The sequence below is a fragment of the Rhinolophus sinicus genome, linkage group LG06 (genome assembly GCF_036562045.2).
Source record: "Rhinolophus sinicus isolate RSC01 linkage group LG06, ASM3656204v1, whole genome shotgun sequence".
NCBI classification, from domain to species: domain Eukaryota; kingdom Metazoa; phylum Chordata; class Mammalia; order Chiroptera; family Rhinolophidae; genus Rhinolophus; species Rhinolophus sinicus.
The window spans coordinates 68,826,389-68,839,420 of record NC_133756.1 but is presented as its reverse complement, the minus strand read 5'-3'; positions in this window follow the sequence as shown (position 1 = coordinate 68,839,420).

Genomic DNA, 13,032 nt, shown 5'->3' with positions numbered 1-13,032 from the left:
TTTATACCAATCAATTGGGTCGTGTTCTTTAATTACACATAACAGTTGTGGCAATATTGTTTGATAAGAATTATTATTCCTATTTTTTTTAAAGTGACTAACTTGAGAGCTTAATTGAGTCTGAGACTCAATATGTCATAAGATTTAGACTTTATTTGAATCCATTATTCTCTGACTGTAAAACCCAAGTTCACCCACTACACCATGATGCTTCCCTCAAAAAAAAATTAATAATAATTAGCTGAGCAGGGAACACCTATGAGAAGCTATTTTAGGTTTTTGACTAAGGAAGTGAAATTATCTGGAATTGGAGCAAAAAGAGAACAGAAGCAGCAAGAGTGGCTGAAATTCTGTTAAGGTAGCTCATGCTTGACATTTGTTATCTGATAGGCATTGAACTCCTTTAGTAAGGGACATTCGGTTAATATTATGTTGGTGCAAAATAATTGCAGTTTTTGCAATTATTTTTAACCTTTTAAACAGCGATCACTTTTGCACAAATATAGTATTCGCATAATAGTTCAGCAAGGAAATTTAAAAGAATGCATTTATGCCAAATTATGTTTTCTTGTAATCATCTAGGGAAAAATCCCGAAAAGATCAGATATTCACAAACATCTTTTATAGTTAAGATTTTTAGAAAAACAGCATCTTCTGAGGTAATTTCAGGGCGTTCCAAACTGCATGTGCATGAGCTCCAGATCAGAATCCACTTTTCTTCCATCACAGCCGACTCCACTCTGTCTCATTCTTAAAATTCTTGTTTCTGCATTTCTAATTCCCATCATTCAGCTGCTAGTCCTTCAAAATTGTATATTAATGACAAAAAAAATGAAGATGCCTCAAATTATACAAAAATTTTATAGGTAACTATGATCACTACAACCTGCTAAAAGCAGTAAAAGGACATTTTAGGAAGAAGGAAGAAAGAGAAGGCCAAGAATAGGAGCGCTCCCCCCAAAGAACATTAAAAAGCTATTTTCATGACAGTGCAGAAATACATACTTTTAATCCTTACAAAAAAATTATTGTTTCTAGACTTGAAGTATTTTGGGGGTGCTCACCCCACCCCCCACAGAACCTTGTACTCAGGAAGCTGAAGCCAACCCCAGCCCTAGGCTGGAACAATTGATCCAGGACTGAGCCAATCAGCATGCTCTGAGGTTGGAACCCAATGAGGAGTTCAGAAATCAAACACCTGACCTATGATGTCCAATTGGGTGGAAACACAGAGCATTTGAAACATGAATAAGAAAAAAACATCATTAGTGGACTTTAGCAACCTAAAATCATTCATTTACTTACTCATTAATTTACAACTTCGGTATCTGTTCACTGTTTCACAATATACTGAATGCTAAATGATGTTGAAATAGGACCTTGAGGCAAATAAGCAGATTAAAGCTGGCCCTGAGGAAAATTACAAAAGATCCTAGATGACTCTAATATTGTGATTTCTCTTGACATAAGTGCTATGGCTCAATTACTAGATGGGACATATATTCTACCAGAAAATAAATCCCATTTGTTTATTTTTCCTTTTGTTTCCCTTGTTCAAGGTGACATATCAGAAAAAATATTACTGAGAGCAATACCAGAGAGTTTACTGCTTATATTTTCTTATAGAAGTTTTATGGTTTGGGTTCTTACCTTTAAATCTTTAATTCATTTTGAGTTTATTCTCATACATGCTGTAAGAAGGTGATCTAGATTCTTTTTTCTTTTCTTTTCTTTCCTTTTCTTTTCTTTTTTTTTTTTTGGCATGTATCTGTCCAGTTTTCTCAACACCATTTATTGAATAGACTGTCTTTACCCCATTTTGTGTTCTTTCCTCCTTTCTCATAGATTAATTGACCATATAGGTGTGGGTTTATTTCTGGGCTCTCTATTCTCTTCCACTGATCTATGTGTCTGTTTTTATGCTGTTTTGATTACTATAGCCTTGTAGTATAGTACGATATCAGGTATTGTGATACATCCAATTTTGTTCTTCTTTCTCAATATTACAGTGGCTATTCATGTCTTTTATTCTTCCATATACATTTTAGGATTATTTGTTCGAGTTCTGTGAAAAATGTCATTGGTATTTTGATAGGGATTGCACTGAATCTATAGATTGCTTTGGGTAGTATGGTCATTTTAATGATATTAATCCTTCCTATCCATAAGCATGGTAGATGCTTCCTTTTTGTTGATTTTCTTCAATTTGTTTCTTAAATGTCTTATAATTTTCTGAGTACAAGTCTATTACCTCTTCGGTTGAATTTATTCTTGGTATTTTTTCCACACATTTGTAAATGGGATTGTTTTCTTAATTTCTCTTTCTGATAATTCATTATAGATATGTAATTGATTTTGGAATATTAATTTTGTATTCTGCTACTTTACTAAATTGATTTATCAGTTTTAATAGCTTTTTGATGAAATCTTTGGGGTTCTCTATGTATAGTACGATGACATCTGCAAATAATGATAGTTTTATTTCTTCTTTTCCAATGTAGATGACTTTTATTTCTTTTTCTTGTCTGATTGCTATGGCTAGGACTTTTAATACTATGTTGAACAAAAATGATGAAAGTAGACATCCTTGTGTTGTTCCTGATCTTAAGGACACCACTTTTATCTTGTTGCAATTATTTTTAACCTTTTAAACCTCAATTACTTATCATGGTGATCATTTCTTTTCCACATTGAGTATGATGTTAGCGGGTAGGTTTGTCATAGATGGCCTTTATTATTTTGAGATATGTTCTCTCTATTCCTAATTTGCTGAGAGTTTTTATCGTAAATGGATGCTGGTTTTTGTCAAATCCTTTTTTTGGTATCTATTGACATGGTCATATGATTTTTATTCTTCATTTTGTTTATGTGGTATATCATGTTAATTGATTTGAGGATATTGAACCAAACTTGCATTCCCAAAATAAATGCCACTTGGTCATAGTATATGATCTTTTTAATGTATTAGTGAATTCGGGTTGCTAAAAAGTTTTTGCACAGCAAAGGAAATCATCAACAAAATTGAAAGACAACCTACTGAATGGGAGAAGATATTCACAAATGATACATCCAGTAAAAGGTTAATATCCAAAATTTATAAAGAACTCAAGCACCTTAACAACAAAAAAACTAACAATCCAATTAAAAATGGGCAGAGGACCTGAATAGACATTTTGTCCAAAGAGGACATACAGGTGGCCAATAGACATATGAAAAGATGCTCAACATCACTAATCACCAGAGAAATGCAAATTAAAACTACAATGAGATATCATTTCATACCTGTCAGAATGGCCATCATTAATAAATCAACAAAGAATAAGTGTTGGCAAGAATGTGGAGAAAAGAGAATCCTTGCTCACTGTTGGTATGATTGCAAATTGGTACAGCCGATAGGAAAACAATATCAAGGTTCCTCAAAAAATTAAAAATAGAACTACCTTATGACCCAGAAATTCCACTTGCAAAGAAATCCAAAACAATAATTCAAAAAAAAGAGAAAAAGAAATACATGAACCCCTGCTAATTGCAGCATTACTTACAATAGCCAAGATAAGGAAGAACGTACATGCCCATCAATAAATGATTGGATAAAGAGTGCATATATACAATGGAATATTACTTGGCCATAAAAAAGAATGAAATATTACCATTTGTGACAACATGGATGGACTTAGAATGTATTACTAAGTGAAATAAGTCAGAGAAAGACAAATACCATATGATTTCATTTATATGTGGAATCTAAAAAACAAAGTAAATGAACAACAACAAAAGAAATACAGAAACAAACTCATAGATACAGAAAACATTTTGATGGTTGCCAGATGGGAGGGGGTTTGGGGTTATACGTGAAAAAGGTGAAGGGATTAAGAAGGACAAATTGGTTGTTAAAAGTAGTTATGGCAACGTAGGGTATAGGAATATAGTCAATAATATTGCAATAACTATGTATGGTCAGAAGGCTACTAGATTTATCAGAGTGATAGATTGAAGGGGAGCTTGTGGGCAAGGTGAAAAAGGCGAAGGGATTAAGAAGTACAAATTAGTAGTTACAAAACAGCCATGGGGGTGTAAAGTAAAGCACAGGGAATATAGTCAATAATATGGTAATAACGATGTATGGTGTCACGTGGGTACTAAACTAGTCAGGAGGATCACTTCGTAAATTACATAAATATCTAACCACTATGCTGTACACCTGAAATTAATATAAAATAATATTGAATGTAAACTATAACTGAAAAACTAAGAAAAGGTTGGGGAAGTTGAAGGAAATAAGATGTCAAAATTTCCAGGTAATAAAACAAATAAATGATAGGGATATTAATATACAGCATAAGCAATATAGTCAATAATATTTTGATAGCGTGGTATGGTGTCAGATGGTTGCTGGACTTATCATGGTGATCACTTCTTTAGATATATAAATGTTGAATAATTATGGGGTAACCCTGAAACTAATATAATATAGTATGTTAGCTGTATTTTAATAAACATCTTTCAAAAGAAAAGAAAACAAATCCATGTTCTATGCATCCAAATGCCACAGTTCTAAAGCTCTGACCTTATTTTATTTCTCCTTTCTTTTCTTATTCACCCTAAGTTCCATATGCCTAATTTTAAGCTTATATCATTCATTTCATAAAAAGGAAGTATCTTCCAAAATTTGCTACATATTTTGGATTTCAAAAAATATTTGACAAACTACTATTAGTTTCCACTCCTTAATTAGTATATTTCTCGAGGCCATTAAATAAGGTTTTTTTCCAATGGCTGTAATTGTGACTGACAACTCATTAACTTGTAGCAGGGTCTTCTGTTTTCCCATAAAACCTCACATTTCTTTAAGCCTTACATACCTGTGCATATATATTTGAATAATCTAAACTGAAGGCATTGAAACAAAATTATCATGCAAATGCACTGCAATGCATTCTTTGGTTCCAGTTGTCTATAAGATAATCCCATTTGATCACTGAGTGCATTAACATTTAAAACAATAATTCAGATTCCCCACTTCATTAATCTTCATTGGTTAAACTGTCAGAAATTTCACTTGGTAGAGATTTGAGTTTATCAAATATTCAACTATTCTGCTATATCTCAATATGAATTTGTTTCATCACTTTTCTCTAGCAACTGAGGTTAGTTCTATTGCATCATAGTGTAGGCACTATAACTAGGTCAGTTAGATTCAAATTCTAGTCTGCTCGTTAGTTGTGTGACCTTAGTTACTTGACATCTATGAGTCTTCGTTTCCTCATATGTAAAATGGAAGAGGTACTATTTATCTATTTTATAATGTGAACAATGAATCAGTCAAGACATATAAAGTCTTAGGTCATGACACTAAAAAACAAATATACATGTCTAATATAATTCCACATAATTACTGTTATTATCTGTGGAACCATGGAATATTAGACATTGTGTATACATATATACACATATACATATATGTATATTTATATACAAATGTGTACACATATAAATACATATAGAAAAAGACTATATAAATATACATGTATATATATTTATATATACCATGTTTCCCAAAAAATAAGACCTAGCCAGACCATCAGCTCTAATGCATCTTTTGGAGCAAAAATTAATATAAGACCCAGTCTTATTTTAATATAAGACCAGATCTTATATAATATAATATAACATAAGACTGGGTTTTATATTAATTTTTGCTCCAAAAGACACATTAGAGCTGATGATCAGTCTTATTTTCGGGGAAACACAGTATTTATCCATTCTGGGCTAGTCTTATCTAAGGAACAATTATGTTCAGTGTTTGACAGTGTCTTTAGTTTGAGAAATGACAAAAAAATCTGTTGGGAAAAGAGATCTTAATGGACACTTCTTATACATCTACCAGTCTTAAAAAAAAAGAAAAAGAAAAAGAAAAGGGAGAAATTTCCTGGCTCTACAAAATCCATATTTACCAAAGCAACAGTTCTTTTCAGAACTCATTGTCAAGTCCCAGCCATTCCTCCAGAGAAGGTGGGATATTTTACTTCTCAGAGATGATCTTTACCTCATGCTTTAAATTACCAAGTAGTCTATTAAGGGTTTATCTGAATTATTTCATTTATTATTTTCTGTTTTAATATAAAACTCACACCAACCTATGAGGTGGGCATTATTTTATTTCCATTTTACAGATTTAAACATAAGGCTGAGGCACAGATTGAAGGACAACGACTTGGAGCTGATGGGCCCTGGAAAAACACACTGTTCCCCAATAAAATTTAAAAAAAAAGGGCTGAGGCATAGAAAAGACAACTTGCCCATGGTCACACAATAGGAAATAGTCTAGCTGGAATTCAAACTCTAGTCTGTTCATCCCAGAGTTTGTGTTCTCACTTACATGTCATGCCTCTGACTTGCTATTCTGTGTCATACCACCAAATATCATTCTAAGAACTCCACCTAAGGGACAGTTGGGTGAATCCAGAACTTAGACTGTAAAAATGAAAATAGCACAATACAAATATATGGTGATGGAAGGAGAACTGACTTTGGGTGATGAACACACAATGGGATTTATAGACGATGTAATACAGAATTGTACACCTGAAATCTATGTAATTTTACTAACAATTGTCACCCCAATAAATTTAATTTTTAAAAAAAATAAAAAGAAAAGAGCACAATAATAATAACTTACTTTTATGTAGCATTTTAAATTATTCAAAAAACTTTCAGGTACTTTATCAAGTTTGTCTTTTGCAACATTATAAAGAAAGGCAAGTATCATTTCCACAGAACACTGAGCTACAGAAAAGTCAAATATCTAGCTTAATATCAAAGAAGTATGACACAAGCTAGCAGGTTTCCCAGTCAAATAAATTATTTTGTAACTTGTTAAATTTGTTTCTTATGTTTTTATCATGTGGCAGAGAACCCATTTGTCTGGCTCATAGTTTTGAAAACCATAGGCTAAATGTCTTTAATTGTTTTAGCTAAAGATTTTATGACTGATTCCTACATGCTTCCCTATTTCCTTGGTTAATTCATATATTTCTTCAATCTGAAAAAGTAAGTCAGCCTTCAGAGATGAGCCATTCCCTTCCAGAAACAAAGCCTGGGAGGCCTCAGCTATCATGGACTCAGATGGTGCACTGAAGATGGCTAAAGACAGAACAACAGTACCATCAAAGAAAACAGACCTCACAAGAGCTAACATTCACATACATTTGTATATATGTTTCATAAAAAAATTAACTCACAGTGCTAGATCCAAGATAATAGAGTAGATAAACACTGTGCGTACTTCCTTCCATGAACACATTAAAATTACAACTAAGTTATTGAACAACCAACCTGGAAAACCACCTGAAGTCTGGCTGAACAGAAGCTTTATAACTAAGGATATAAAGAAGAAGCCATGTTGAGACTGGTAGAAGGGGAGTAGACGTGAAACAGGCTAATCCCAACCTCCGTATGGCAGTTGAGAATTAGGAGGACTATCTCTGCAGGGGAGGTTCCCCCTGGAGGAGCGTGGGACCCCAACCCCACATCAGCCTCCCCAGTCCAAAGTACTGGTGCTGGAAAGAGGAGCCCCCACAAATTCTGACCATTTGGGTGGAATGGAAGGATATGGGAAACCCAGATGTCCTCTTAAAGGGCCTGTGCACAGACTCTCTCACAGACACCCATCCTGGACTCCAGCGAAGGAATGGTGACTCAGGGGTAGTTGGAGGCATACAGTGAGCAGACTGAGGTTTTCAGCTTCAAAGCAAGGTCTGGAGGACAGTCACCATTTTCTCTGTGTGGGGTCCTTCTTCAGCATGGCCAGCAGATGGGGGCCATCTTGCCTGTGTTGAGCCTTCCCCCAAAGAGCCCAATCTGAATCTGATTGGTCTGGTAAGTTCCTCTGGCAGCACTACCAACTTCCCCAATGCCAGAGGCACTTTCTCAGTGAGAAGCTAGCCCCACCCATATTACACCCTTTCTTGAAAAACTATCAGAGTCCACAGACCATAGTTGTTTGGCGACTGGCCTTGCTGTACTCTGAGACTTTTGCTGAGTAGATCCAGGATCAATACTGGCACCAAACCAGAGTCTACATTAACCTGGTGACCACAACTCTTCCCACTCTAGTGATTCCCTGAGACTGTGCATCACCCAACTTGCATGCCACATGAGGCTTTATCAGGGGCTGAACCTTAAGGGAGCCGGCAGGTGGCAGCAGGCCTTGGGGTGTCCTAGCTTTTTGCAAAGTTACCCCACACCCAGTACTGGCAGTAGCCATCCTCAGTTCATAGCGTGGCCTATCCCAATTGCTTCCAACTTAAGCACACACAGGAAACAACCACAGATTGCTTTGTAGCTCCTACCAGGTAGTCCCTGGCCAGTTATAGGCAATGGGTAACCTGGACCTTAACCAGAGCCACTCCCAAGAGACCCCAGAACCAACATACTTGGAGGTTGCACTGAGCAATTAGCCGCACAAGCAGCATACACAAAGGATGGTCTCAGTAGTCACCAGAGTCTGCTGGGGTGAATCCTACTCTGTGTGGTAAACCCCACACACAGCAGCCTGTAATATGGGGATGTGGGCAACCCCACAGCCAATCAGCTTCAGGGTCAATCCCACTCACTAACATGCCAATGGCAATCAAGTCTCAACTATAACAGAAGGTCTCACACAACCCACACAAGGGACAATCCTGGAGCAACTAGAGCAGATGATCAGGTGCCAGGGCCCCACAGAGCACCTACTACATAAGGCCACCCAGGCAAGACTGGGAGACATAGCAGATCTACCTAATACTTAAACAAACACAAAAAGGCAGCCAAAATGAGGGAAAAAAGAAATACATCCTAAATAAAGAACAGGAGAAAATTCCAGAAGAAGAGCTAAAGAAAATGGAGATAAGCAACCTATCAGAGACTGAGTTCAAAACAACGTTTATAAGGATGCTCAAGGAACTTAGTGTGAACTTCAACAAAGAGATAGCAAGCATAAAAAAGGACATAGCAACCATAAAAAAAGAACAAATCAGAAGTGAAGAATACAATAACTAAAGTGAAGAACACACTAGAAGGAATCACCTGCAGACTAGATGAAGCAGAGGATTGAAACCAACAATTTGGAAAACAAGGTAGTAGAAAACACCCAATTGAAACAGCAAAATGAAAAAAGAATTTTAAAAAAAGTGCATTATAGGGGTACCAGAAGGAGAAGAGAGAAAGCAAGGGATTGAGAACCTATTTTAAGAAATAATGATAAAAACTTTCCTAACCTGACAAAAGAAATAGACATGTAAGTCCAGGAAGCACAGAGAGTCCCAATGAAGATGAATCTAAATAAGTGCACACCATGACACGTTATAATTAGAATGCCAAAGATTAAAGACAAAGAAAGAATTCTGAAAGTAGCAAGAGAAAGACAGCTAGTAACTTATAAGGGAGGCTCCATAAGATTGTCAACTGTTTTCTCAACAGAAACTTTACAGGCCAGAAGGGATAGGCACAAAATATTTAATGTGATAAAAAACAAAGACCTACAACCAAGGGTACCTTACACAGCAAGGCTATTATTTAAAATCAAGGACCAGATAAAGAGATTCCCAGACAAGAAAAAAGCTAAAGGAGTTCATCATCACCAAACCAGTATTACAAAAAAATGTTAGAGGGACTTCTTTAGGATAAAAATAATTAATTAATTAATTATGAATAATAAAATGGCAATAGCTACATATCTACCAATTACTTTCACTATAAATGGATTAAATGTTCCAATCAAAAGACATAGGAGGGCTGAATGGATAAGAAAACAAAACCCTTACATATGCTGCCTACAAGAGACACACTTCAGATTGAAAGATACACTCAGATAGAAAGTAAAGAGATGGAAAAAGTTATTTCATGAAAATGAAAAAAAAAAAAAAAAAAAAACCTGGGGTAGCAATGCTTATACCAGACAAAATAGACTTTAATACAAAGGCTATACCAAGAGATAGAGAAGGACCAACCCGGTAATCTCACTTATGCGCATTTATCCTAAGAAACCCAAAACATGACTTGAGGAGAACTGGATCCATATGTTCACTGCAGTATTCCTTACAATGGCCAAGATGTGGAAGCAGCATGAGCCTATGTGTCCATCAACACAAGAATAGATAAAGGAGGTGGTACATATATACAATTGAATATTGCTATATTGCTCAGAATATATACAATGGAAGGGAATGGATTCTTGCCATCTGCAGTAGCATGGGGGGACCTGGAGGGGATTGTGCTGAGTGGAGTGTCAGACAGAAAGATAGACGCAATGTGATTTTGCTTATATGCGGAATCTAAAGAACAAAATAAACAACAAAAACTGAAGCAAACTCATAAATACAGAAAACATTTTGATGGTTGCCAGATGGGAGGGGGTTTAGGGGTGTTGATGAAAAGAGGGAAGGGATTAAGAAGTACAAATTTGGTCTGGTCAAGATGCTCCAGTAGATAAACGCTGTGCTTATCTTCTCTCATGACCACACCAAAATTACAACTAAACTGCAAAACAAGTATCATTGAGAATCGCCTAAAATCTTGCTGAATGGAAGCCCTACAACTAAGGACATGAAGAAGGAGCCACCTCAAGACTGGTAGGAGGGACAGAGACTCAGAATGGGCTGGTCCCACACCCATGTGTTACAATTAAAGATCAGGAGGGCAATTTCAGCTGTGGGGATCCCCCCAGTCCCTAGAGGAGTAAAAGTTCTCAGCCTCACTCCAGCCCTGGGTTCCAGTGCTAGGGAGAGAATAATTTCTGATTGTGAAACCCAGCAGATATTATAACTGAGTGAGATAGAGGGTGGCTGTACTCCCAGCCACTCTTCTTAAAGGGACCACATGCAGACTCAACCACCAATGGAATCGCTCGCTCTGAACTCCAGCGCTGGGGTAGCAGCTGCAAAGGCATCAGTGATATTTGGTGGGGAACTGCGTTATCTGGCTTGGGACAATGGCTGGAGAGGCAGGTTTCTCCTGGACAGAGGAGCTGGCAGAGGCCATTGTTTCTTTGTTGAGCCCTCCACTTCCTTGCATGCAGATGCAGGCGGCAGCCATACCTGAGTCTCTGCCATTCATTCGCCATGCTCTGGCGACTCAAACCCTGCCCTGTTCAATTTTCAGAAACACCCAAGCTGCTTCCAGTGGCTTTTTCATACAAACTGCCTGCATTGGCTCACACTGCAGACTTACATAGGATCTCTCAAAGGTTCATAGAACCCAGAAAAACAGCATCTGGCATGAGTGTGTCCTGTACCTCTGGCTGAGAAACCCTAAGCCCAGCACTAGTGGCAACAAACCTTGGTCCACAGATTGGCCTCTCAAGGCATCCCCAAGCATGACATGGGCAGGAGTCTTCTGTGGATTTCTTTGTGGCTCCTGCTGGGTAGCCCTTGGTGAACACAGGCTGTGGCTGAACTTGACCTAAAGCGGATCCCCTCCAAAGTGGTCCTGGGGCTGACGCCCCCAGTAGCCAGCTTTGAAACAAGCTGGAGCATCACCCAGCTACCTCCAAGAATGACACACCCAAGGGACAGATTGGGCAGGCACAAGAGCCCTGCTGAGACAAATCCTGCTCTGTAGGGTCAGCCCCTGTACAACTCTTCCACTGAAGTCAAGGCCAGTCCTCACAACCAATGACTCTGAGAGTTGATCCCTCCAATTGATGTGCAAATTGCAAACGAGGCTCAACTACAAGAGAAGGGCACAAACAACCCACAAAAGGGACACACCTGGAGTGTGGGGCTCAGGTGATCAGAAAGACTGTGCCACTGAGCCCCACAGCACACCTACTATATAAGGCCACTCTACTAAGACTGGAAGACATAGAAGCCCTACCTAATACATAGAAGCAAACACAGGGAGGCAGCCAAAATGGGGAGACAAAGAAACATCTCTCAAATAAAAGAACAGAATAAAGCTCCAGAAAAAGAACTAAACAAAAGGAGACAAGCAATCTAACAGATGCAGAGTTCCAAACACTGGTTAGCAGGATGCTCAATGATCTTAGGGAGAAATTTAACAAAGAGATAGGAAACATAAAAATGGAGATAGAAAACATAAAAAATAACCAGTCAGAAATAAAGAATACAATAATGGGAATGAAGAATACATTATAGGAAATCAACACTAGATTAGATGAAGCAGACGATCAAAATGGTGATGTAGAATATAAGGTAGCAGAAAACACCCAATCAGAACAGCAAAAAGGAAAAAGAATCTAAAAAACTGCGGAGAGTTTAAGGGGCTTCTGGGACAACATCAAGCATACCAACATTTGCATTATAGGGGTATCAGAAGGAGAAGAGAGAGAGCAAGGAATTGAAAACCAATTTGAAGAAATGACAGAAAACTTCCCTAACCTGACAAAAGAAATAGATATACAAGCCGAGGAAGTTCAGTGAGTCTCAAACAAGATGAACCCAAAGAGGCCCACACCAAGACACATCATAATTAAAATGCCATAGGTTAAGTACAAAGAGAGAATCTTAAAAGCAGCAAGAGAAAAGCAGTTAGTTACCTACAAGGGAGCCCCCATAAGACTGTCAGCTTATTTCTCAACAGAAACTTTGCAGGTCAGAAAGGATTGGCACAAAATATTCAAAGTGATGAAAACAAGGACTTACAACCAAAATTACTTACTCTACCCAACAAAACTATCATTTAGAATTGAAGAACAAATAAATACAAGAAAAAGCTAAAGGATTCATCACCACCAAGCCAATACTACAAAGAAATTTAGAGGAACTTCTTTAAGATGGGAGGGGGACTAAGGGTGGGTGAAAAGAGGAAGGGATTAAGAAGTACAAATTGGTTGTTACACAATAGTCATGGGGATGTAGGGTATACCATAAGGAATATAGTCAATAATATTGTAATAACTATATATGGTGTCAGATGGGTACTAAATTTGTTGGGGCGATAGATGGTAGTGGGTCTGGGGGCAGGCTGAAAAAGGTGAAGCGATTAAGGAGCACAAATTGGTAGTTACAAAATCATCATAGGGATTTGAAA